This window comes from Balaenoptera physalus, assembly GCF_965194825.1.
Source record: "Balaenoptera physalus genome assembly, chromosome: 18".
In the NCBI taxonomy this organism is placed as follows: Eukaryota; Metazoa; Chordata; class Mammalia; order Artiodactyla; family Balaenopteridae; genus Balaenoptera; species Balaenoptera physalus.
Genome location: NC_138899.1, coordinates 78,368,092 through 78,380,715, shown reverse-complemented (window position 1 = coordinate 78,380,715; position 12,624 = coordinate 78,368,092). Strand labels below are relative to the sequence as shown.

Sequence of the window (12,624 nt, the reverse complement as noted above, 5' to 3'; positions counted from 1 at the left end):
ACGTGCAGGGATATGGAGTCATCCAGAATCACAGCAGGAGTAAGTGTTGGAAAGAGTGGGAGTCAATCAGGAGCTGAGTCTTTGGGGAATGAGAGAGGAGGGATGACCCAGGGCAGCCAGAGGTACAGCCCGATGGCCTGAACTCTGGAGCTCAGGGGTTCTTTGGAAGAGGAGAGAGACTGGCCCGGAAGCAGCCATGAGGGGGAGAAGGACAGGTCAACTGTCTCCTGGCCAGGTGCAGGGGATGAGGAAGAGATGCAGTGCCCTGGGGGAGAGGTGGGTTTCCATCACCGCCAGAAGGCGAGGGGTCTTCAGAGCTGAGGCTCTAAGGGACTTGCTGATGACTGACCTCCATTGCCGAGGATACTGAATTCAAGAACTGGGGGAGGGCGAGTGAGGAGACTAGGGGTCAACGTGCAAGGCGTAATGTGTTTGAATGTGGGAGTTGAGGGGTAAGTGGGGGCCCTGGGGTAGTGCGGGTCTGGCAGGAGGGTAAAGGGCATCTCGGGCTTCGTGCTGCTGGTGTCAGGGCTGCAGGGTTGGGTGGTGGGAATGGGAATCCAGCCTGGACCTTGCAGAATCCCAGTGAGCCCCTCAGGACCTGCCAGGGGAGGTCTGCGGCCTGGGGCAAAGCTGTTCTTACTTTGAGCACTTGGGGCTCCCTCAGGACTCTCATACACGGGAACCTGGACCAAATCTACAGTTTTCTTCACTTAAAAAATGTGTTATATAATCTTTGATACATACAAAAAAAGGAAGAGCAGTTTACGTGAGATAATAACAAAATAAATGCAGGTATCCTGTTAAGAAGTCTATAATAATAAGCATATGATATATAATAATAACCACCTAGGATGGTTATTATTATATATCATATGCTTATTATTATAAATATACATATAAATACATATAAATATAAAAATAATAAAAGTATAAGTTATGAGTAATAATGATAAACACTCATGAAATCACAATCTAATTTGGAAACCAGAACATGGTCAATGTTTCTGAAGCTACCTGTGTATTCTTAACCTGACCCCATCTCCCTGGCTCCCCGCAGAAGTAACCACTGTTCTAAGTTGTATTCTCCCCTTTTCCTTTGATGTTTTAAATGTAATTTTAAAATCCCATATGCATATTTCCCTAAACATTTCCTTTTCCTTTTTTTTTTTTTTTTGATTTATTTTTATTTTTTGGCTGCGTTGGGTCTTCATTGCTGCTTGTGGGCTTTCTCTATTTGCGGCGAGCAGTGGCTTCTCTTGTTGCGGAGCATGGGCTCTAGGCACGTGGGCTTCAGTAGTTGTGGCACACGGGCTTAGCTGCTCTGCAGCATGTGGGATCTTCCCGGGCCAGGGATCAAACCCGTGTCCCCTGCATTGGCAGGCGGATTCTTAACCACTGCGCCACCAGGGAAGTCCTTTGCTTGTTTTGAGTGTTATAAAAATGCCATCTTGTATGTAGTCTGCAAATTGCTTATTTTCACTCAACATTATATTTCCAAGGTTTACCCATGCCATATCTAGGCATATCTAGGTTCATGAATTTTCACTAAGACATAACGTTCATTGTGTGAAAGTAACTGTCACGTCTCCTTAGGGTGGGCACTTTAGCATTCCTACACTGTTTTCTATGACAAACCCATGAACATTGCCACGTGTGTTCCCTGACACACCATGTAAGAGGGTCTCCAGGGTGGTGTTTTTCAAACTGTGGGCACGATACATGAGTAAGTCATGAAAACAAATTTAGCAGAATGCAACCAGCATCTGTAGATTTCAACCAGATCTGACGTCTTTTAGTAATCTCCCGAAAGGAGAACAGAAGAGGAACAGAGGGAGGGGGCCTGGTTAAACACATGGGAATCCACAGGAAGGCCATACTCTGGACCAGGAAATGTAGCCCGTTCTAACAGGAAGGCCTCACAAACATTACCATGGCAAAGCCGGGAAGAATCCAGAACATCAAACACCAGGTTTCTGAAACTTTTGGGTCAAAGAAGATATTTAGCAAGAGAATGAATGTGTGATTTGTGCCTAATTATTAAGCACTCGAACAGAGGGAGCTTCCAGGAATGTGAAGAAAAATGACCAGACACAAATGGAAGTGGAGAGACAGAGACACCTGGGTTCAGGGGAGCACCAGGCCGCTATGCCCAAAACAAGTCCCTTACGGGAGGCCCTCAGTAAGAAGTCTAAGCTGCTGGGTTAGATTCAGTGCAGGGTTGGTATAAAAGAAGGGAAGACTTCTGTATGAAAAAACAGAGCCCATCAGACTGTATCACACACAGAAAGAGCCAGCACTGTTTTTGTAAGCATGTGGGTATACTGGATGGGGGTGTGAAATGTACTATTTTGTGCTGAGAGTCCAAAGGTGTGAGGTGGCCCCTCTGTGGAGTATTTGAGTGTGTAGACAGTCAGTGTTGTCACAGGACTTGTGCAGATTTCCATCCCCAGCAGCCGTGTTTGTGAGCCCCTGTTCTTCCACATCCTCACTAGCATTAGGAAACAGAGATTCCTTAATTTTTGCCAATCTAATTGGTATTCAGTGGTACCTCCTGGTGGTTTTAATTTTTAGTTACTAAATGACTAATAAGGTTGGAAATATTTTCATGTCTATGGGCCATTCGTGCTTTCTTTTCAGTTAAATACCTGTGATATATTTTGCCCATTTTTTCTATTGTGTTTTTTTTTCTTATTAATCCATAAATTCTAGCTGTTCATCCTTTGTAGGTTATATGTGTTAAAAATATTTAACCACAGTTTGTGGCTTGTCTGATAATGTCTTTGGATGAGAAGTTCTTAGTTTTAAAGTAGACGAAATCATTCATCTTTTTCCTTTATGACTCATGGATTTTTGTTGTTGTTTATTTTAAAAGTCTTTCCTTACTTAGAAGTCATAAAGGTCACTCCAACTGGAATTGACTTGTATACGGTGTGAGAAACACAATCTCATTTTTTTCACATGGAAACTCAACACTGTTTATTTAATAATCTATTATTTCCCCACTGCCTGGAGTGCAGCCTGTGTCATAGGTCAAGTTTCCTGTGTGTGTACATCTCTGGCTCACTATTCTGCTCTGTTGGTTTTTCTCTCCCAGCATCAATTCCACACTGACTTAACTGTTATAGAGACTAAATTATGAACCTAATTTCTATAACTTCATAATAAGTCTAGTAGGTTAAATTCTCCTACTTTGTTCTTTTGGGGGTATCTTGCTTATTCTTGGCTCTTATAAAGTTGAAAATCTACCTTTCAAGTGTCATGAAAATTCCTATTGGAAACTTATTTTAAATTTGATCAAATCTGTGGATTAATTTATGGATAATGACATCATATGACACTGAGTTTTCCTTCCAATGAGCACTGTATAGGGGTCTATTTTGGGGAGGTCTTTTTAATATCTTTTAATAAAGTTTTAGAACTTTTTTCCATAATAGTAAGTGCACACTATTCATTAGATTTATTCACAAGCCCTTATTGCTATTGTAAGTGGTATTGAGTTTTTAAAGAAAACAATTAGCATTTCTTATTGTATAGCAATGCAATTGAATTTCATGTAATGAATTTGTATTCAGCGATCTTGCTAAATCCTTATTAATTCTAACAATTTATCTGTATATGTTTTAGAAATTTCTACTTTGACAATCGTATCGTCTGCAAATAATCAGTTTTGTTTCTTCCTTTCCAATCCTTTGTTCTTATACTTGATTTTATTCTCTTACTCTCCTGGCTGGGTGTGCTGGTACAATGTTGAATGAAGTGGAAATAATAGTCAGCATCGGACTTCCCTGGTGGTGCAGTGGTTCAGAATCTGCCTGCCAGTGCAGGGGACACGGGTTCGAGCCCTGGTCCGGGAAAATCCCACATACCACGGAGCAACTAAGCCCGTGTGCCACAACTACTGAGCCCACGTGCCACAACTACTGAAGCCCGTGCACCTAGAGCCCATGCTCTGCAACAAGAGAAGCCACCGCAATGAGAAGCCTGCACACTGCAACAAAGACCCAACGGAGCCAAAAAAAAAGTCACATCCATGTCTTTTTCCTGATCCTAAAGGAAATGCTGCCAGTATGTCACCATTAAGGGGTTTTTGTTTTGTTTTGTTTTGTTTGGATTCTCTTTATCTAGGTAAAGAAGTTCCCTTGTAGACAGTTTTAAAAAATCATGAGTAGGTATTGAATTTCTTGCTTTTTCTGCATCCATTGAAATGATAATATGGTTTTCTCCTTTAATCTGTTAATGTGCTAAATTGTATTAACTTATTTTCTGTTAAACTACTCTTGCATTCCTAGGATAAGCCAAACTTGGTCTTGATGTATTACCTTTTTTACAAACTACCCTCTCATCCTCTCTCTCTCTTTCCACGCCCACATTCCCCCATCCCATGCAGTTTATCTATTTTATTAGTCTTTTGAAGGACTAATCTTTTGACTTTGTGATCCTCTGATTTGTATGGTTCTTTCCTATCTCATTAATTTCTGTTCTCATTTTTAGTATCTTCTATCTTCTTTGGGTTTACTCTGTTGCTCTTTTTCCTATTTTCTAAAAATGGACATTTAGCTGATTAATTTTTGGGTTATTTTTCATTCTTTTTTTTTTTTCTAACATAAACATGAGGCCTCTAACTTAGCTCTGTCAGTGTAGCATTATCCCACAAGTTTTGATAATACTTTATTTTCATTAATGTTCAGTTCTAAGTATTAATTTTCAGCACGAGTTCTTTGATTCGTGAGTCATCTAGAAAGGAATCTACATTTTCAACCGTATTCCTTAAAATACGTATATTTATTGTTGTCATTAATCATTAATTTCTAACTTAGTTGGATTGTGGTCATCTGAATATTACGTTTTTTGAAATTTTTGATATAGCACTTGTTCCATTTTTACAATGTGTACTTGAAAAGAACATTTATTCTCTTGACTGTTGAGTGTGAGGTTTCAATGCCTATTAAAAATTAAACTTTTAACTGTGTTATTTAAATCCTCCACCTCTTTTGTTTGCTTTTGGTCCACTTGACCTATCAATGATGAAATGGCAGTCATAGAGCATTTGCTATGTACCAGGCAATGTTCCAAACTCTGTATTAGTTACTAGGTAGTTATCTTAACTGTCCTGTGAGGTGAGTACTATTATTATCCTCATTTTGCAGACGAGGAAACTGAAATTAATTGAGTAAACATGTCCAAGATCACACAGCTAGTAAGGACCAGGGTGAGGAATCACACGTGGCCTTCTGGCTACAGAGGGCATGCTCTGAGCTCCCACAATATTGGCGTATGTATTTTACACTAAAGTTCTATCAGGTTTTCATTATATGTACTAAGGCTATTGTGGTAGGTAAATTGAATCTTTTCTCGTTAGGCAGAACCCTTTTTACCTCTAGTAATATTACTATTATCTACTTTGTCTCTTACTAACATAATCACTCCTGCTTCCTTTTTGTTAATATCTGCAAAATGTTGCTTTTGCTTTCAACCTTTCTGTGTGCTTATATTTTTGGCATGTCTCTTATAAACAGCATTTAGCTGGATAATTAGTTTATTTCATTTTTTATTTTTCTTGGTATACGTGTTTAAGACTACACATTTTATCATTATGTTTAACAGTACGTCATAGATTCTGATACTTAGTGCTTTTCAATATCTTGATTGTTTAGAAATTTTGTAGTTAAAAAAAATTTTCCCCTTTCACCTAAGAGTTTGTTAAAGGCAAGGTTTTACATTTCCAGTGGAAGGACTTTTTAAAAATGTTTGTTTTGCTGGGACTCTTTAAAGGGAAAGAAGCACAGAGACATACACTCAGGCCCACTCTCTGACTTCAATCTACTGGGTGTGCTACGTTTGGTGAAGTTTCATCAAATTTCCCAATATGAAAAAAAATAACCAAACTGAAACGGACAGAAATACTGAAATTGAGATAAATATTTCTCTTCAATTTTTTAAAAGATTTTTTTGATGTGGACCATTTTTTTAAAAGTCTTTGTTGAATTTGTTACAAATTGCTTCTGTTTTATGTTTTTTGTTTTTTTGGCCACAAGGCATGTGGGATCTTAGCTCTCTGACCAGGGATCGAACCTGCACCCTCTGCATTGGAAGGCGAAGTCTTAACCACCGGACTGCCAGGGAAGTCCCAAGAGGCATATATTTCTTGACTGCAGGAACCATTAGTTTCCGAACAATTTCTTTGGTATGAAGGTAAGACCATGAAAAAATAATGAGAGGCTACAGTCTTTATACTATATATATTTTTTGCAGCATGCGTTAATTTTAAACAGTGTTATTAGCTTCCTATTGTGAAGGGTGAAAGAAAGCCAGTAACCCCATCTCATTCCTCTCACTTCCCATCTTTCTATACCCAATTTTTATATCACAAGAGTCATATTGCTATTTTTTGTTGATACGGTTTACATCACTTACCTTTCCAGAACAATACTTCCAGTTATTTAGTTGTAATTATATAATCATTTGGACTTCACCAGTCTTTGTTGGTTTGCACTCCATTTTGATTCCTCTGTTGCTTGCCTGGATTTCATCTCTAGCATTTTTTTTTCCAGAAAGCTCTATAAGTGCTATGTTGACTAGTTCTTACATCCTAATTGCCTTATTTTCTTTTAAACTCTTTGTTATTATTGCTTCCTTATATTTTTCCAGTTCTCAAAAATAGAGTCAAAGCTCTCCTATCCCCCTTTCCCTGCATACCTGCTTACTGAAGCATCCACATGTTGCACCAATTTAGATCAATTTCCATTTCCACACACAACTGTCATCTTGGGATTTTCCCCCTTAATCTCCTGGGTAGAATCTATGATTTCCTAAATCCTGTCTTCCTTTTTTTTTTTTTTTTAAATTTAGTCCCTTGTTTTTCTGGAACACATCCTAAAAAACTCTGGTCACTTCCTGATGAAGGATGTATAAGAGGTAAACTTTATGAGTCATTGCAAGTCTGAAAATAGCATTATCTTACCTTCATTCATCTTATGTAAAGGCTTGGTTGGTATAAATTTAAGGTTAAAAATTGTTTGCCTCAGAAATTTGAAGGCCTCATTCCTTTGTTTTCTAGCATCAAGTTAATGAAGAGGAACGTTATCTCTGCCTGTTTGAGTCTCATTTCTTTGAGTAATTTGCTTATTCCTTTCTGTGAGCCTGTTGCTTCTTCCCTTTCTTTCTTGATATTCTAAAATTTCACAATATTTTGTATAGACGTAGAGTTTTAGTTTTAGTTTTCGTCTTTTTTAATTCCCTGTGTTAGGCACCTGACTGGTCCTTTTAATGAGAAAACCCTTGAACACAACTCCAGAAATATCTCTTTAAATTTTTATAAAAAGTATTTTCACCTATTAATTTTTTCAGTTTTCTCTTCCTGGAACCCCTATTAACAATCAGATTGATGTCCTAATTTTTTTATCCTGTTTTATTTCTCTAAATGTCTGGTTGCTGGAAGTTCTGTGCGTTGAGTAGGCAGATGTGTCATATGTGTGTTGGGGTCTGCGTCTGGGTTTGTGTCTGTGCTTGTGCATGTGTGTACAGGTGTGCAAACGTGTGCATCCGCACGTGTGCCCGCATACGGGAGTGTGTGTGCACAGTCTGTGTGTGCACACGCTGGTGTGGACTCCTCAGGGTTCACTAACTCCCCTGCTGGCAGTTCTTTCATCCGCTGTCCCTTGAGCCCGTGTTTCTGAGCGCTGAACCTTTCCCGGGTTCTGCTAGGCAGACAGGCTCTGTCCTCGACCCTGTCCCCCTCCAAGCCCACCCAGAGGCCGTGGGATCTTCCAGCCCTCAGAGCCTGGTCCCTGGAGTAAAGGATGGCGTTCAGGAATCGCCGTAGGTCTCTGTGGGAATCGTACGGAGTAAAGATCCACATTACAGGTGGTGTCGCCCACGAGGAAGAAATGGCTAGACCAATAAATGGTGTGGACAACCCTGCTTGCCTTTCAGAAAACAATAAAACTGGACCCCCCGCCTCTTAGAAAAAGCAAAAGAAATTCCAGATGGGATGAAGATTCAAATGTGAAAGAGGCAAACACAAAACTACTAAAATAAATGGGTCGTTAAAAAAAAAAAAAGTAGAAGCTTGAGATAAAGAATGCTTTCTTGAAATGTCATGAAATCCGGAAAGCTAAGGGCCAAGATTAGAAACAATTTGACCATCTGAACCCGTGGGGCTGGCTGCTTCCGCGGCCTGGGTGGGCGGGGGCGGGGGCGGGCCCCCCCTCCCCCCTCTCCCCTCCCCCTACTGCCTGTCCACCGAGGCTGGGCTGCTGAGCGACCCTGGGCCACTCAGACTCCGCCCCCAGGTGTGAATGTGGAGTTGTGGACACGGGGACTGAAAGGGGACGGTTCCCTAAGGAGACTGTCCTGTGCCTGGACCTCGGAGCGCAGGGGCTTGTCCTGCCTGAGGCTCTCCACCTCCTCCTTCTACCTTTGGTCATCGAGGCCGAATTCTCTTTCTGCTGAAGTTAGCCAGGGTCAGTGTTTACTGCTTGCACTCCGAGGGCTCTCGTGAATTAGGGACCTGGTTGGCGGGGTGGAGAGGGGAATCCCGTGCCCCCCTTCTCCCTCTCACCCCAGAAAACATTCTAAAGCAGTTGAAAGAAAAATACCAAACTGGAAAAATATTTACAGTAAGGATAAACGATCAACCAGAGAAAAATAGACGCAGAACGTTAATGGCCAATTCACAGGAGGAAAATACCAATAAACATAGGAAAGGATGTTTAATCTTTCTAATAACCAAAGCTATGCAAACTCTAAACAATCGCGCATTTAGCACCTCTTAGATCTGCGCAATGGCAAAGTCAGTCACAGGCTGCGTTTCCACGGTGTCGTTGTCCCTCTCAGGGAAATCTTTTCGGTGAACATCCCTCTTCCCTTAACTTGGCTGGCTGTGAGGTTCTGTCTCCCCGCTCCCTGTTCGTCGGGTACCCCTGGCCCGCGCGGCGCTCTCCGCTTTCTCTAAGGCGTGCGCACCGCAGCGGACACACCTCCCGAGGGCCGGGCCTGCGTCAGGACGCGTGCAGCCGGGTTAACGCGGGTAGGCGCGTGTCTGCCCCGGGCGCTCCGCTCGGCCTCCGCCTGCCGCCGCGCGCACCTGGGCGGTTCTCTTTGGGGAGCTTTGCCGCGGGTCCCTGAAACAATTGAGGGCGCTGCGGGGGATGCCCTGGGTAAGAGGGGGCGCGGCGTGGGCCGGAGGGGAGGGGAGGACAGGAGGGAAGGAGGGGGCACGGGACAGGGAGGGGAGACAGCGCCTAGGGCAGCCCGCCATTGGGGGGTGGGGTGGGGTGGGGAGAAGCTTACCTGCGCAGGTGAGGGGTGCGCGCGGCCACGCGCGTGTGGAGAGGCGCCAGGAGGAGGGCGAGGGAGGGCGCGGGCATCCAGAGAGTGAGGGGGGCGGACGGGGGAGGCCGGGCGGGGGCGAGGCCGCGGAAGGGCCTACGCCCTGTGCCCTCGCTCTGCCCTCCCTCCCTCGCCTGTTCTTCTCTCGTCCCTTTACCCGGTCTGTCTCTCCTGCCTCTCCAGGCTCCGGCAGTCAGATCAGCGGCGGAGGGAGCGGGGTGACCGTGTGTCCGGGGCTCTCCCGGGGCGCGGGACCACCTGTTGGGAGGTGCCCCAGCGTGGGCGGCTCTGCGCACCCGGGTACCTGCGCTTAGCGGCCGGGTGCTCTGTTGTATCCATAAATGTGCACCCCGTTCTCCATCATCTGAGGGCGCATTGGATGGGCTTGTTTTCCGAAGTTCGGGCACAAGTGGTGCATCTTGCCGCTTCTTCGGGAGGACGTAAATGGATCTACGTCAACCGATAGCTCACCGGCAGGGCTGCGCGCCCCTGAGACTTCCGCCCTACAGCCTGACCTTGCGCCACCTGGGTCCCCTGTCCCTCCGCGTCCCCACCCGCGCCCACCCGGAGCAGCCTGGGCGGGGCCGGCTCCTCCTTCCTGACCCTCGGGGCGCGCGGTGGCCCGAGTGCCCGGGTCACTCCGCCAAAATGCAGCCCAGAGCACTTGGTGGTTAAACAATTCAGGAAGAGCCTCGGTCCAAACATTCATCTGTCGTGGCCGCTCCTTTTAAAACTCCGAGCAAAAAAAAGTAGAAAATAGTGAGAAAAAAAAAATGTTTAAAATGAACGTTATATGAGCATGAATGTTTGTAAAATATTTTTAGAGGTGATGAAGCAGATAGCAAACCAAATATTAAACGTTAACTTCTCAAAAGTTAACGAGCTTTATTTTAATGTTTCTATATTTTCATAACATATGTATTGTTTTCATGAAGGTTGCTCCATTAGGGAAGGATGTTAGCTTTTTTTCCCCCATGTAAAATTGTGTCTTTTGAATCCCGTAATTTCAAGCAGCCGCTGTTCCCGTGTCTCAGCAACACGAATTACAGAATTGGCCACACCTGTAGCGCTGACGCAGCAGAAATAAGCCCTGGGCTTAATCCCTTAAAGAAAGGGGTTCCTATGATTTGAGAAAAGAGATCATCTATCAATGGTAAGGCATAAGGTCCCTCATCCATTATAAATACGACAACTGAAAAGATGATGGACAAATTCAAGAACATAAACTAGCCAGACCTCCCCTTCACCCAGGGCGGGACCCGCACCCCACCCTCCCCTCTTTCTTGTTTTTGTGTCCCTGGCTCCTGAGTCTGCGCTGCAAGAGCTTCTCCATGTGGCTAAGATGACAATCACGGCGTGTATAGTCGTTTACTATCATAATGCAATTAGCCGTAAAGAGTGAGCGGGTCTTGCTACTCCATTTACTCTCAGGGAAGCAAAGCACATTATATTTCTGTGCCCTTTTCTTTTTTATAAGGGTTTTTTAAAAATTTATTTATTTTACTTATTTTTGCGTTGGGTCTTCACTGCTGCGTGTGGCCTTTCATTAGTTGTGGCGAGCGGGGGCTACTCTTCGTTGCGGTGTGTGGGCTTCTCATTGCGGTGCCTTCTCTTTTTGCGGTGCCTTCTCTTGTTGCGGAACATGGGCTCTAGGTGTGTGCTTCAGTAGTTGTGGCACGAGGGCTCAGTCGTTGTGTCTCGCGGGCTCCAGAGCGCAGGCTCAGTAGTTGTGACGCACGGGCTTAGTTGCTCTGCGGCATGTGGGATCTTCCCGGACCAGGGCTCGAACCCGTGTACCCCTGCATTGGCAGGCGGATTCTTAACCACTGCACCACCAGGGAAGTCCCTTGTTGCCTGTTTTTAACTTGGGTTGTTTGTCTTGTTGAACTGTTCTGTACAGTCTGTTGCCAGATATATGATTTGCAAATCTTTTCATAATGGCGCTTTTTGAAGTGCAAACATTTTTTATCTTGAGGAAGTCAAGTTCACTATTTCCTTTTTATGGACTGTGTTTTTGGTATCCTATCTAAGAATTCTTTACCTAATCCAAAGTCACAAAGATTTTGTTTGTTTTCTTTTTTTCTAAATTTTATTTATTTATTTATGGCTGTGTTGGGTCTTCGTTTCTGTGCGAGGGCTTTCTCCAGTTGTGGCAAGTGGGGGCCACTCTTCATCGCAGTGCGCGGGCCTCTCACTGTCGCAGCCTCTCTTGTTGTGGAGCACAGGCTCCAGACGCGCAGGCTCAGTAATTGTGGCTCACGGGCCCAGTTGCTCCGCGGCATGTGGGATCTTCCGGGACCAGGGCTCGAACCCGTGTCCCCTGCATTGGCAGGCGGATTCTCAACCACTGCGCCACCAGGGAAGCCCTCTTTGTTTTCTTATAGAAGTATTATGGTTTTAGTTTTTATATTCAGCTCTGTGATCTATTATGAGTTAATTTTTTTACAAGGTGAGATGTAAGGGTCTAAATTCACCTTGGTGTATGTGGATATCCAATTTGTTCCAGCATCCTTTGTTGAAAAGTATTCTTTTAAAATGTATGAGTTGAAAAGACATTTACCTTATTCCTAGGTACTATGTAGATTTATTATAGTGTCCTTGCTGAGTTTGTAAATCAGTTGGCATGTCCTGTAGTCGCATTCATACCTGGTTATGTGGCTGTACTGACCGTGTCTACTTTTAACTAAAATAACACTCATGAAGTTAACAGTTGCTTAAAAACCTGTGTGAGCGTCGAGAATCACAGCAGTCACCTGTTAATTGCAAATTGGAAGCAAACTGCCATTGTTTCTATAAGCTCTGCCTTCACGGCCCAGTTCACACCATGCTCTACCCTTGCACTCTCTCTTTTTCACTGGACGCTCATGCTTTCCTTTGTGTCTCGTCTTTCTTGGAGGCAGAGAGGAGAGGAGACTCCTAACTCTTCCTGAGAAGCAGCCGGGGAGGGTCAAGACTGCCTTTCAGCCTGTGACTGCTGGTGAGAGGGGGGATGGCAGCTCCTGTTCCAAGACTGTTTGTTTCCCAGTGACCTGCCTTCCAGTGACCTGCCTTCCTTAAAGTATGGCTGACAGAGGGGTCCAGGCCGCTTCTCCTCAGTTGGTCCCTGGGCTTTGACGTCCTGGATGAGAGGTTGTCTCTGGGCTCCAGGCCCCCCATCACTAGAGGAACAAACACCACGCCTGAAGCGGAGCCAGCTTCAAGACGCTTCCCATCCTTGTGCACACGTGTATATGCAGGTTACGTCACAACCACACGCGCTCACGCCCCCACCTGGGTGCCTGCCTTTCTCTG

At 44.3% G+C, this 12,624-nt stretch overlaps 1 protein-coding gene across 1 annotated transcript in view; it reads left to right on the top strand.

Moving 5' to 3' along the window:
- Window positions 1–8,258: 8,258 nt before the first annotated feature.
- Window positions 8,259–12,624, top strand: part of LOC309647806 (phospholipid-transporting ATPase IB) — a 546,353-nt gene continuing 541,987 nt past the window's right edge. The window contains exon 1 of the mRNA XM_082435527.1: window positions 8,259–9,161. The gene's annotated coding sequence lies outside the window, so the exon portion shown is untranslated. The remainder of the gene's footprint in view (window positions 9,162–12,624) is intronic.